This window comes from Mustela nigripes, chromosome 7 (assembly GCF_022355385.1).
Source record: "Mustela nigripes isolate SB6536 chromosome 7, MUSNIG.SB6536, whole genome shotgun sequence".
Lineage (NCBI taxonomy): Eukaryota > Metazoa > Chordata > Mammalia > Carnivora > Mustelidae > Mustela > Mustela nigripes.
Window position 1 is genome coordinate 134,431,796 of NC_081563.1, and position 11,230 is coordinate 134,443,025.

At 47.6% G+C, this 11,230-nt stretch overlaps 1 long non-coding RNA gene across 1 annotated transcript in view; it reads right to left on the reverse strand.

Moving 5' to 3' along the window:
• Window positions 1–1,872: 1,872 nt before the first annotated feature.
• LOC132022811 (uncharacterized) overlaps window positions 1,873–11,230 on the reverse strand; it is a 52,307-nt gene continuing 42,949 nt past the window's right edge. Inside the window, exons 2-3 of the long non-coding RNA XR_009405740.1 lie at window positions 5,057–5,149; window positions 1,873–2,209 (exon numbers count right to left, since the gene is read on the reverse strand). This is a non-coding gene — a long non-coding RNA (uncharacterized LOC132022811). The remainder of the gene's footprint in view (window positions 2,210–5,056; window positions 5,150–11,230) is intronic.

The window sequence follows — 11,230 nt, forward strand, 5'->3', positions numbered from 1 at the left end:
CTCCAATCTGGACTTCTCTGGCGTACCGGGCAGGAAGTAGAAATCCTCTGAATGGGGGTGAGGTGGGATCGCAGGGTCATTCTTTATCAAGTCAGAGAGCAATTTGTTCCCCCCCGACTCCTCACTCGAGTCATGCTGAATGGGTACCGCGCGGGTTCACTCTCGCGGGTTCGGGATTGCGTGAATTCTTGGCAGCAAGCCTCTCTCTGTCGCCGTGCGCCTGGAATTTTGCTCACCCACCTGGACACAGCTAAAGTGCCTAACGACAAGCCTCCTACCTGGGAAGCCCTTTGAAACTTTCCAAGCTAGTTCCACCAAAACAAACGGCTTTAAGATCACCCGAACGATGCGAGGAGGAGGAAAGGGGAAAGGCGAATGGAAATCTACAAATAAGGAAAGGAACGAGTCTCTGAAGAACCCGAATGACCCCAGCACTTCTGCCTGAATTTAAGTCTCCTCCATATTTGCGATTCATTCTTAGTGCCCAATTACATCTTAAGTAGATAATCCCCAGTAGAGCCGTTCTTCTGTAAACAGCCAGTAATTTTGATATATTAGAATTAAAAGAAATTTCCTAAGGCCAAATTCTGCCATGTTTTAAAAATATATACCTTGGTTATTCCAAGAATAATTTTGCTTCAGGGACCCAATTAAAGTTATCAAAACTGTAGTTTCTTCTGGATGCAAAAGATACAATATATTTTGCACATACTTCTACTGGTTATTATTTTTTAGGGATTTCATTTTACAGATTCAAAAAAAAAAAAACTTCAACCAAGGGGAAGTGTTTTAGAAGATCACATAAGTCTAAATTGCAAACAAAAGGAACAAAGCTCTGTAATCACCAAGGAGGAGCAGGTTTGTTCATGGACAGGTTAAAAAAAAAAAAAAAAAAAAAAAAAAAACCTGCCAAATAGGTTTGTTTATGAGATGGTGCAATTTTCAATGCTTTGAAGTTTAAGATGCGGTAAGCACAGTTCATCCGAGGCATAATCAAGAAGTGGCTGTTTGTTTCTGTTGCTGCAAAATTATGGGGTGTCCCATATGGGCTAGCGTCTTGCACGGGTGTGGATATGGTAATTACCCTGCAAGAATCCTGACATTCCCTGCCTTCCTGGGGAAGGACGGGGAGCAATGATAGGGACAGTCGATGACAGCCTTTCAAGTGTCTCAATCCTCCTGGCTTGTTTAAGGTATGAGCAGCGGAGCCAGAGAGACAAACAGAGAAAGTGTTACGTGTGAAGCAGAACAGGTAAATCAAAACAGTTCTATTTGCGAGATCTGCCAAATTATTTGTCAGCATGATAACGGGGGCCAGTTCCCGACATAATTCAGTTAACCGGGTGTTTAACTTGCAAAGAAGATTTGAGCAGCTTGACCTTCATCATTTCATAATGAGCAAAGAGTTTGCCTGTCACATCATGATTTCTGTTATATGGCTTCAAAAAGTGGGAGAAAGAGAGAAAGGAAAGGAAAAAAAAAAGGGGGGAAAGTGCTGCTGTCCATTTCCCTGCTGAAACATCGCCACATCAACCTGCATTACGAGGTCCAATAGGCTGGACCCCAATCTGGCCACCAGAAGTACCAGGTGAGTGGGAGGCTTGGTGGGCAGAGGAGGAACCCCCTAAATCTACTTCCTGATGTTATTTTCAAAAATAAGTGAGATTTTAGGGCCTCTTGGGTGGCTCAGTCAGTTGAGCGTCTGCCTTCAGCTCAGCTCCTGATCTCAGGGTCCCAGGATCGAGCCGAGCCCCTCGTCGGGCTCCCTGCTCAGCGGGGCATCTGCTTCTCCCTGTCTCTCTGCTCATGCTCTCCCTCTCTGTCTCTCTCAAATAAATAAATAAGTAATCTTTAAAAAAACAGTTGGATTTTTTATTTTCCATAGTTTGGTGCAGGGGCCCACAAACATTTTCTGTAACGGGCCAGGCGGTAAGTACCTTAGACTTGGCGACCTGTACAGTCTCTGTACAGCAACTCAGCTCTGCCGCTGTAGCTTCAAAGCATCCCACAGCACACTGTATGTGGCCTGGCTGTGTCCCAAGAACTCTCTGTCTTACACAAAACAGGTCGCAGGCCAGGCTTGGACTGTGGGCAGTCGTTCTCCGGTCCCGCTCGAGGAGCAGGGCTGGCTCCATGTTTCAGAGCTTCAGGGATGCTACACGCTCTCCGGCGTGTCTTGATGTGGCAACTTTGAAATTTTGCTTTAAACCTTCAAAAAAAAAAATGATAATAACAACAGAGCTTTATTCATTTACTACTTGTACCTTGTGGATTCCATTCTTCCTTTCTCATGTGCAGCCACAACAGGGGCTTCCAGTACATTTCACGAAGACTTGCCCGAAATGGCCCAAGTGAGAAGACGGTAGTCTTCAATCACTGTCACAGCGTTGGCAGGTGTAGCGGGAGGCCGAGGGAAGGCGCAGCTGCTTCTCAGCCACTAGATCCTTCCCAATCCCGGGAAATACCCCCCAGCTTCTCACTCAGGCCAGAGTGACCCCAAACAGCCTCTCTGCACGGCCCAGAGATCACCCTGGCGGAATCACCCAAGTACAATCTGGACTCAGTGTCACACATACAGGCTGATAATGCTTCCTTTTCAATTCAAGGCATTGGGATATTTTTCAAAGCATCATTCTCGAAAACTAAAGCCCTGAAAAGATTCGATGCTTTCGAGAAAGGCTGGCTGTTTTTGTCTGTTACAAAAAGCCACCTTCCCTCCATGCATATTGATTAAAACAAAATTGTTGGTTTCGCATTTAATTCATTTGTATCTCAAAGTTCTTGAGTAATGCAGATGAATTCTCAGCGTGATTCTTCCCAACGCTGTGCTTCAAAACAATGTGTTGATGCAACCCCTGATTAATACTAATCTGTAGGATGTGAACGGTAAAAAAGATTTTCAATTATGAAATTACCATCCCAGTCACCCAGACCTCAGAACTCTTTCCCTGAATCTACCCTGCCTGTTAACAGGGCAACCACAGACTTGGATGGTTGATTTCCTCTCTTTGGGGCTCCTTCATCCCCCTCCGCAGCCCTTACTGGAAAAGCCCGGAGCCTCCCACTTTCAAGGTGACTGAGCTATGGCCCCGTCTTGTTTAAGACCCAAGACTTATTCAGCCCCTGAAAGCTCCGGGCCCATCTGCACACTAGCCAGCCACTTCCAGGAGGAGCAATGAATAGAAGAGCTTTGCTCCTGGAAACCGGTGAGCGAGGCTTTTTAAGCGGCTGAGGGCAGCTTTTCTACCCCTGGTGGAGCAATTTAAATGACAAGGGTCAGGATTAGCCCTTTATAGAACTGAGATGGAAAAAAAAATCTGCAGAGGCAGTGAAATGAGAAAGGTGGAGAGGATGCATTCTCGGACAATAGTGCCGCTTCCCAGCTTGCTAAGCACACAGCCACAACTACCCTGCCTTCAGTTCACTTGTCTACACTCTCCGTCCCTGCCGTAAACACACACGCGCCTCTATAGATGAGAACCGATTTTAATATAGAAACCTCCGTATCTATAATTCATGCTCTTTAGCCTTTACATATTTATTCTGCATTTTAATTAAGGCCAAAATCTGAATACTTTAGATGGATGGTTTCTTTCTTCTGTGCATAGCTTATAGGCAAATTACCTGGCAGAGGCCCAAATGTTAAGCAAACACAACAGAGCCGGGACTAGAATAAGCTCCTATCTGGACACAGCCAGGCCTAGAGAGCTCAGGAAGCGCTCTCCTCTGAAAGGTAACCATCTCCGGACTGGCAGGGCTCATCGTCCTGCAGTCGTGACAAAGGATAAAAGATCTAAGCTTGGGGATTACTGGGCTATCACACCTCTCCATAGGAAAGCAGCTGAGGGTCCCATCTGGTGACCTGCACCAGGGAGGGTCCGAGGCATGGGGCGATGGACGGGGCATGGAAAATCCTGATGTGTGCTGGGAATTCATCGTCAGGACCTAGAACTGAAGATCCCCACACAGACAGTGGAATGACCCACTAACGCGCGCATACACACACACACACACACACACACACACACACACACAAATGGGCCCAAAATCAGAAAACCCATTAGCTCCCACTTGAATTTGGTGAGAAGGACCAGACTGTGATGAAAATGTCTGATGCTCTGAACACCTTCGGAGGTTTTCTCTTCAATAGTTTATCAAGGAAGGTGATCTTTAAAATATGAGACTCCACCTACGCCTCGCCCAAGGAGGCATCAAGCCTTCTTGTTCCGTTTCCAAAGTGGGTCGAATCTGAACCGTGCCTGTTTCGTCACTGAAGTGTCGCCAGAACACAGCTGTGTTCATGGGCTTCTGTAGTAGCCGTGGCTGCCTTCGCTCGGGGAAGGTAGTGCTGTACGTGGGACCCAGACCATCCGGCACGCAAGGACTGGAGTATTGGCTCTCTGTCCCCCGACAGAAAAAGTCTGCCAGCCCTACTCCCAGGAGTGGTCCCTCCACGTTCCTCTGCCTTTTGTTTTCTTCCTTCAGGAAAAGAAGGGGCAAACGAATCAGAGACATTTGGAATTCCGAAACTGTCTCCATCGCACTGTTTCTTTTAGTCTTTACAGAGCAAGAAGAAACCACAGAAAATTCTCCCTGAGCGTACTTTCTCTGGAGGTAAAAGAGCCTGTACTAATTTTTCAGTTCTCATAACACGGTACCACTGAACACCTCCAGAGTAGCTAACAGCAATGAAAGCAAGACTAAACCACCATGGACAGTGCCTGAGGGCCAAGCGCTGGGCTAGTGCTTTACCCCCAGAGCTGCATGTTAGCACCGCCACCGCCACACAGCACCTCCTGCCAGAATACCAACTCCACCCCCTTGGTAAGGGAAGGGGCAGAGGCAGTTTTGCAAACCAGATCTATCTGATTTCAAAATCCTTTCTTTGTAACTATTCTACGGCATCCGCTGCCTGGGCTCTGGCCCCACCTACCAGCTGACATTGTATGCACTTATTCTGCCAAGGACTGTTCCATTATCCCTCAAAACAGACCCAGAATGAGAATGGTGAGACTATCACACGCATTTTGCCAATCAGGTGGGTGAAATGACTCACCTAAGGTTACGCAGGTCATGTGAGCCGCTGCTGGGATTTGGGCTGAAGAGCAGACCAGAGGGTTCTTCATCTCTTTGGGGCTCGGCCTTCCATCTATACAATAAGGGGTGTAACTTCTCAGGACTTCGAACATGTAGCAAAAATCCATGATTTGCTTTTAAAAAGTGTTTGTAGGCCACAGAACAGACTTTCAGTCCCCCCTCAAAGCAGCTGCCCAGGGGTCACTGTGGACATCAAAACCCTGCCTCCAGGCCCCGTCCTGATGGGCCTGCACCTTCATACAGCTGGAGGTCTCCGGAGAGAACTCTACAAGGATATGTACATGAATTTCCACAGTGTTCAGGGTTCCCAGATTGCTAGTTAAAATGCACACTAAGTAAATAAATTCTGAGAAAGCAGAAAGAGAATGTAGATGATGCCACCACATCAAACTTGTTTGTGGATGCTTATAATTTTTTTTTTTCCTCTTCTCAGGATTTATTTTGCTGTCTTTGGCAGAGTACTGCCCAACTTCCTCTGCAGGAATCACCTTGCCCCTGCGGGGTCCACTGGGTTAAACCAATCCTCAGAGGCGCTCTACCCTCGCCAGGCCAAGAGCAGGCCACACCCCAAGACAGGCCTCTCAGAACTGGTTTCGGAAACACCAAAAAGACGATGTTCCTATGTAGGAATCTTCGTGGACCCTGGTAGCTAGAGCTGCCTGTGCCACAGCTGAGGTTCGTATCCTGCCAAGCCCAGCTCCAACCTTCCCTCCATCGGGGGAACCACCACACAGCCTGACTGTCTTGCATCCATTAGCCAAACTGGTTTCTCTTGCTTGTCACCATCCAACACTATCTTTTACAATTCCAGAAGTACCGTCCTTAAAAAACAAATTGCCTTCATTCAGTGTCATTTTGGCCTCACTTGGAGTCTCCTTCCTTTTTTTTTTTTTTTTAAAGAAAGAAATCGCGAGCACTCACGCATGCATGAGTAGAGAGGGAGAGAGGGGCACAGGGAGAGAAAGAATCCCAAGCAGGCTCTGCCCAGCACAGAGCCCCCCTCAGGGCTCAATCCCACAGCCCTAAGATCACAACCTGAACCTAAATCAAGAGTCGGATGCTCAACTGACTGAGCTACCCAGGTGCCCCTCTAAGAATATTTTTACATCAAGTTTGTTTCTACTTTCTCTCTTAAAAAAAAATAAAAAATAAAAATCTAGATAGCTATTTTAAGATGCCAGGTAAGGTAGAAATTTACTAGGTATGGACAGACATACAAAGTGAAATTTTAAAAGCTATACTTTATTACTTGTCTTAAAGGGAAATACACATATTTTTATTTTATTATTCAGATCCGATCATCAAAGGTGTTAGCTTTCCTCTCCAGCTCTAGCCCTCTAGAACCTTGATAAGCTGAGATTCTCTGAACTCAGCTGGGTCTTGACCTCAATCTGTTCCCAAACAGGTGCAAATTTGCTGCAAAGCAATAAAGTCTACTCCAGGTTTTACTACCTATCATTTATTTCATCACGTTATTTCACTAAACGCTTTCATGAACATGATCCACGATAACCATAGAATTTCTTTAATCTCTTACTTTCCTAAGTATCACAAGAAAGGAAATAGAGTTACTTGGCACCCCTTGCTCACAGGGAACCCTACAAACAACTCTTTTCTCCTCAAGGGCTTATAAACACCGTGCGAATGTCTGTCCTACCCTTGCGATCCTGCAAGGGTGTCCTGTGACATTTGGGATGAAATCTAAGCTTCCGACCATGGCAAACAGAGCCCATTACGTGGTTACCACCTAGGGCTCCAGCTTCATCACGGACCTTTCCACTCTTCCGCCCCTTCCCCTTCCCCTCCTTGTCCCCCCCTCCCTCCCCTCCCGCTCCTCCTCCCCCCTCTGCTCTACCTCCTCTACCTGCTTCCCTGCTGCCCCAGCCACCATCTGTCCCTCATACTTGCCAAGCCCCCTCTCATCTCAAAACCTTGCTTGCTGCTCCCTCTGCCTGGAACACTCCTCCAATCTCCAGGACTGGCTCCTGCGTACCACTCAGGTCTCAGCTGAAATGTCACTTCTTTAAAAAGCCTTCCCGGGATCACTTAACCTAGAGTAACCCCCACCCCCAACTTGCTCTCTTGTATCTATCTCCCAGTCCTGCTCTGCTACGCAAAATGTATTATTTATGCTTTGCTTCCTTGTCTGTTGCCTCAACTAGGATACAATATCCATGAGAGCAGGGACCTGATAGTTGTGGCCCATAGGACAGCGTCTGGAACAGCGAGCTTGTGAAAGACACAGGGAGGGAAGAAGGGAGGGAGGCACTGGCGTCCCTTTGGCTGCCTATTAACTTCTGTAGCCCATGTTTTCAGATACTAGGACACCGTGTGCCTCTCCCTAAACCTTCTGATCACCGCAGTAGTGACTCCTGGGGCCAGAGCTAAGTCTTATGGGGCTGTATAAGCTGTAGATACCCTCTTTAAGAAAAAGAATAGAGAATTGTGTATGTAAGGGCAGGTATAGGAGGGCATATTTATTTAAAAGGAGAAAAGAAATCAGCACTGATAAGAATTTTGGAAACTCAATCCCTTTCCTCTTGGATCTCTCTAGGTAATTCACCAGACATGCATGCTCGCATTAGAAATGCTTCCTGAGAAGCGCGTGTGTGGCACAGTCATTAAGCGTCTGCCTTTGGCTCAGGTCATGGTTCCAGGATCCTGGGATCAAGTCCCACGTTGGGCTCCCTGCTCAGCGGGAAGCCTGCTGCTCCCTCTCCCACTCCCCTGGCTTGTGTTCCGGCTCTCGCTGTCTCCTCCCCCAACCCCTGTCAAATAAATAAATAAATAAAGCCTTAAAAAATAAAAGAAAAATGCTTCCTGAGGGGTCTGGCCTCTGCCACACACCTGGAACACTGGACAACCCCCAGCCACCCCAAAAGTCGGGGGGTCCAGGCTCATGAGAGTCCCAGAGGCTGTATTTCTTTTGTTCCTACACCTGTGTGCTCCAGCCCGCGCGGATAAACCACGATGCTCCTCCGTATTCCATCACTGCTACCACCTCATTCAACCCGTGACGCCGACCCCCCAGAATAAACCCCCATCGCACAGAGTGGGCCCTGCTGTGGAGGTGGCACTGGTCTCAGCAGGTGCACAATCGCGTCCCAGAAACTGTGCCGCATCCTGCCTTCTGAGGAAGACCTGAGTTATTCTCACAAACGTCACCCTCTCCTCGTCCGTCTTACATTCATATTCCAAACAATTTTCTTTATCCATCTTTTCTCTTCCAAGCCATGGTTCACTTTAAGTTTCCTGACCACACTACTAACATCTTTATGTTTGCTTTCGCTATTTCTGTGTTTGCGTGAGTTCTAAATTCAGTGTCCCCCATGAGCTTCATTAGCAGGCTCTTGCAAGTCACCAACGCACGTGCATGTAATGGTGACAAAGGGTGTCCTCACAAAGAACTGGGACGGGAGGGAAGACAACAGGTGACAGGAGACGTCCCGGCCAAGGGCTGTTTCACTTTAGCACAGAGAAGTATAAATAGAAGCCACGCTACTGTGTGGTCTCTCCCTGAACCACGTGGAGAATGCACTGGGGAGGCTGGGGGATTCAAACTTGCGCAAACTCTGTCTGGATGTATTTGGCAATTTCTATCAAAATTACAGGTGCACTTACCCTTTGACTCAACAATTCCACTTCCAAAAATTTATTTACATGCATATATATTTACTTACACTCACATGCAGGCAAAGAAACTAACACCTAAGGTTATTTACGGCAATGTTATTCCCCACACCAGCAAGTTATAAACAATCTGTGTGCCCATTTTCAGGGACCTGGTTAAAGGAATCATGATACGGCCACAGACTGAAGTACCATAAAGCTGGTAAAAAGGAATAGATGAGCTCCTTATCTTCAACTGTAAAAGGAACCGTAAGATATTTATTGAAAGAGGAAGCAGGCACAGTACAGTATGTATAGCTGAGTGACACTTTTTATTAAAAAAAGAGAAAATAAATATTTTTTATTTAGATGAATAAAAACATCACATGAAGGAAAAACAAGAAACTCATAACCGCCGTTACAAGTTTTGTTTTCAGAGGGCTTGGGAATCAGGAACGGAGAAATATTTTCCACTACTGATCTTTTCATCATTTTTTGTCTGCATCCCCATGACAGGATAACCTTGTCAAAAATTAAAATTAAAAATTAAATGGGTCACCTCACGTTCATCAGGAGAGCTACTATAAGGAAAAAAAGAAAGAAAATAACAAGTGTTAGCCAGGATGTGAAGAAATTGGACCGTTTGAGCACTGTTGGTAAAATGGTACAGCTGCTATGAAAAACAGTAGGCACTGCCTCCAGAAATCAAAAATAGAATTAGCAGAGCATCTGGGTGGTGCAATCAGTTAAGCGACCGACTCTTGGTTTCAGCTCAGGTCATGATCTCAGGGTCATGAGGGGCCTTCTTAGAGGTAGAGCCCCTCGTCAGGCTCTGTGCTCCGTGGGAGTCTGCTTGAGACTGTCTCTCCCTCTTCCCTCACTGTCTCTGTCTCAAATAAGTAAATCTTTTTAAAAATAGTATTACGCAACTCCACTTTTGAATATATATATACCCAAGAGAACTGAAAACGGGCTCTCCAACTGCTATGTGCACATTCCTGTTTACAGCAGCTTATTCACAAGAGCGAGGATGTCAGAAACAATCCTGGAATCCGTGGACAGATCAACAGAGAAGCAAAATGTGGTCCTTCCACACAAGGGAGTATTATTCAGCCCTAAAAAGGAAGCAAGTTTTCACACATGCTGCAAAGACCACATGGATGAACCTTGAGAACATTATGCCAGGGAAGCAAACCAGTCACAAGGGGACAAATACCACTTAGGTGGGGCATTTAGGGTAGAAAGCAGAATGGTGGTCCCCGAGCGGGGAGGGGGATTTTAGTTTCATGGGCACAGAGTTTCAGCTCTGCAAGAGGAAAGAGCCCCGGAGGTGGCAATGGCTGCATGACAAGATAAATGTATTTACCACCACTGAACAGTGCGCTTGAAAATGGTCACGACTTGGGCGCCTGGGTGGCTCAGTGGGTTAAAGCCTGTGCCTTCGGCTCAGGTCATGATCCCAGGGTCCTGGGATGGAGCCCCGCATCGGGCTCTCTGCTCCGCGGGGAGCCTGATTCCCTTCCTCCCTCTCTGCCTGCCTCTCTGCCTACTTGCGGTCTCTGTCAAATAAATAAAATCTTTTTAAAAAAAAAATGGTCACAGTGGCAAGGTTATGTACATTGTATCACAATAAAACACACACACACACCTGGAGAAAATCATTACCAGGGGGAGACCGGAGACGCAGTCACGGAAAGTCACCTGCTCTCCCAAGACCCGTATTACTGGCCACTGGTCATCTTTGAGGACTGATGCAGCATCGGAAAATCCTCAAGTTCCGATCATGCCGACATTTATCAAACCTAAGAAGGTGGCCTCAGTTATACATTGGAGACTTTAATGTTCTAACCACGGATATACTGAGGGAGACGGTGGTGCCGTTTTCATCAAAGAACCAGCCCTGTCTGCCCCGAATCCTTTCGGGCCTCCTCCCGTGCCAAAGCCCTTCGACCTTCAACACCTGTCGGTCCACCCGGCCTGGACCCGGTCCAATCACAAGCTTGCCTCCCTCTGGTTGGCATGTGACTCAGGCTGGCCAATAAGCGCCCTCTGACTTGGAGCGCAGTGATTGGCCCGTGGCAGGGCACATGACTCAGCCAAGCCAATCATGGTTGGTATCCCGGGGCAGGCCAGGGAAGGCGTTCCCTCTGAAACGGGGGCATTAAAGACACTGCAGGCTGCAGCTGCGGCTGACCTTCTCCGTGGCCAGGCGGAATCGGGGGGAAGACAGCTGACGGAGGAACCCTACGAAGAAATGCAGAAGGAGAAAATGGAGAGAGATGGGGACTTCGCGGCACGGGCGCTGCTACCGCTGACGTTAGAGCCAGTCGCTGGCCTTTTCCACCGACTTGAACCAGTTAGTCCCCATCGTGCGCCAGTTTCCAGCAGGTATCTGGCTTCCGGCTGGTGTCCGGCTTCCGGCTGGCTTCCGGCTTCCGGCTGGAGTCCGGCTTCCGGCTGGCGTCCGGCTTCCGGCTGGCGTCCGGCTTCCGGCTGGCGTCCGGCTTCCGGCTGGCGTCCGGCT